General features: G+C 37.2%; 1 non-coding gene across 1 annotated transcript; it reads right to left on the minus strand.

The window, feature by feature from the left end:
- Positions 1 to 1,881: 1,881 nt before the first annotated feature.
- LOC128290965 (small nucleolar RNA R71) lies at positions 1,882 to 1,988 on the minus strand. The gene has a single exon (XR_008280743.1). It is a non-coding gene; the product is annotated as a small nucleolar RNA R71 (small nucleolar RNA).
- Between the last annotated feature and the right edge of the window lie 711 nt (positions 1,989 to 2,699).

The following is a 2,699-nucleotide window of genomic DNA, read 5'->3' on the forward strand; positions in this document are numbered from 1 at the left end:
AATAGAGAAAATGGGTCAACATGGGAAATCAACACGGCCTGGACTTCCTCACACGGGTAATTCACACGCCTGTGTCCATTCAACAGACTCGAACACAGTTTGAAGCAATCACACAAGGGCATGTCACACGGGCGTGTCCCTGTCGAGCCCAAGTCTAGTCCTATTCGGAAAAGGCCACTCTTGAGGGTTTAGAAGCATTCTAAAGCCTATATAAACACCCCATGAGGTACCAAAAAGACACACACGGAGTAGGAGGGAAGGAATTACTTGAAGAAAGCAGATTGATCCATCTCAGAAGCCGGATTCACCTTCAAGACTGAAGATTCCCTTCAATTCCCTTCAAGAGTTCTTGGGTTTTCTTTATGTTTTGTTATCATTATTCTTTTGAGATGTTTTCTTTCATAAATATGAACTAAACCCCATAAATACCTAAGGGGAATGAAACCTATGATGGATCTTGTTATTATTATCTAAATTATATGATAAATATTTGACTTGTTCTTAATTATGAGTTCTTAATTCTTTCTTTAATATTCTAGGATATTGATTCAAGTATTGATGTGCTTATTCAGAGGAGCAAAAATCCCTGTCTAAGAGTAGATCTAACATAATTAAGCAGAGTTGATTGCATGCCTAGAGATAGGGTGACATAATTTTTTTGGATTAGGGTGAAACCTAATAAGGGAATCCATAGATCAAGTTAATGCAACACTAGGGGTCTTAATTAGAAAGAGATTTCAATTAATCAACCTAGGGTTAGATGTTGTTAGTCTCGAGAGAGATAATAATATAATCAAGTCAAGTGAATAAATCGTCTGATTCAGAGTCAATAACAAGTGAAGTCTCAGTGGATGTTTCCCTTAGGTATTCTCCAAATCATTTAGCTTTCCAAAAAGCTATTTCCTCAATTTACTTTCTGTGCATTCTTAGTTTAGTAATTAGTTTAGATAAAACAAACCCCTTTTATTTTTAGGCTAGATAATAAAAATAAAGTTAATACTAGTACTTTTAATTCCTTTGGGTTCGACATCCCGGTCTTGCCATAAGCCATACTACTGTTCGATAAGGTGCGCTTGCCTTTGTCGTGATAATAGTTAGTTTTCAAGAACGAACATTCATAAATTATAAAATTTATCACGATTCTCATCATATCAAGTTTTTGGCGCCGTTGCCGGGGAGCTAAGATATTAGGAACACTTAATTTTTATTACTTTAGCCATTTATTTTATTGCAATTTAAATTTTATTTTGATTTTTGTTACTAAATTTTCTTTTTCCTTCTGGTAGGTTTTTATAGTTTATGACTAGAAGAAACACGTCATGACCATTACTTTTTGATAGTGAGATTGAACACACAGCTCGCAAAAACTAAAGAGAAATAAGGCGAAGCTTAAGATACATAGAGGAAGGGCAAGAGGGCAATATTCACACCACAGTCGAGGAGATGGCTGAAAATCAGGAAAACCCGCTACCTCCTGCAATTGCTGTTGATCCAGTAAATCAGAATCCTACTCCACGTACTATGTATGATTATGCTAAACCTACTTTAACAGGAACTGAGTTAAGTATAGTTAGGCCTGCTGTTGCTGCAAATAATTTTGAACTGAAACCTAACACAATTCAAATGATCCAACAGTTTGTTCAGTTTGATGGTTTGTAGGACGAGGACACAAACGTTCATTTGCCAAATTTCTTAGAGTTTTGAGACACTTTTAAGATCAATGGCATTTCTGATGATGCCATTCGCCTTCAGTTTTTTCCCTTTTCATTAAGGAACAAAGCTAAATAGTGGTTGAACTCGTTACCACGAGGGTCAATCACTACTTGGGAACAAATGATCGAAAAAATTTTACTTAAATATTTTCCGCGGGCTAAAACGGCTAAGTTGAGGAATGATATCTTTTCTTTTGTACAGATGGATCTAGAGACACTCTATGATGCATGGGAGAGATACAAGGATCTTTTAAGAAGGTGCCCTCACCATGGATTACCACTCTGGCTACAGGTTCAAACTTTCACAATAGCCTGAATCCTTCGACTAGACAGATGATTAATGCAGGTGCTGGTGGGACTATCAATAATAAGACACCTGAGGTGGCTTATGAATTTATTGAAGAAACGTCACTGAATAATTATCAGTGGGAAGTCATGAGGACAAAGCCAACAAAAATAGTCGGTGCTTTTAACGTCGATTCGGTCACCATGCTCTCTAATCAGGTAGAACTTTGGAATAGAAAAATTGATGGTTTACATGGTTCTTCACAGGTTCACCCAGTAATGCAATGCAATCAAGTGGAGAAGGATGAACAATTCAGAATACCCACCTTACAGACACAACATGGAAAATGAGCAATTAAATTATATGGGTAATAATCCTCGACCTCAAAATAATCCTTATAGTAACACTTACAATGCAGGATGGAGGAGCCACCCAAATTTCTCATGGGGAGGCCAAAGGAATCAGAGACCACCACCCCCTCTATGCTTCAAACAACAACCTTACCAGCAAGAGAAAAAGCTGAACCTTGAGGAGATGATGTCAAAATTTATTTCAGTAGTGGAAACCCATTTTCAGAACACTGAAACTGCACTTAAAAATCATTGATCCAAGGACTCAAGAATCAAATTGGGCAGCTGGCTAAGCTGATTTCAGAAAGACCACCAAGATATCTATTTAGTAACACCGAACCCAATCCAAAA

This window comes from Gossypium arboreum, chromosome 3 (genome assembly GCF_025698485.1).
Source record: "Gossypium arboreum isolate Shixiya-1 chromosome 3, ASM2569848v2, whole genome shotgun sequence".
NCBI lineage: Eukaryota > Viridiplantae > Streptophyta > Magnoliopsida > Malvales > Malvaceae > Gossypium > Gossypium arboreum.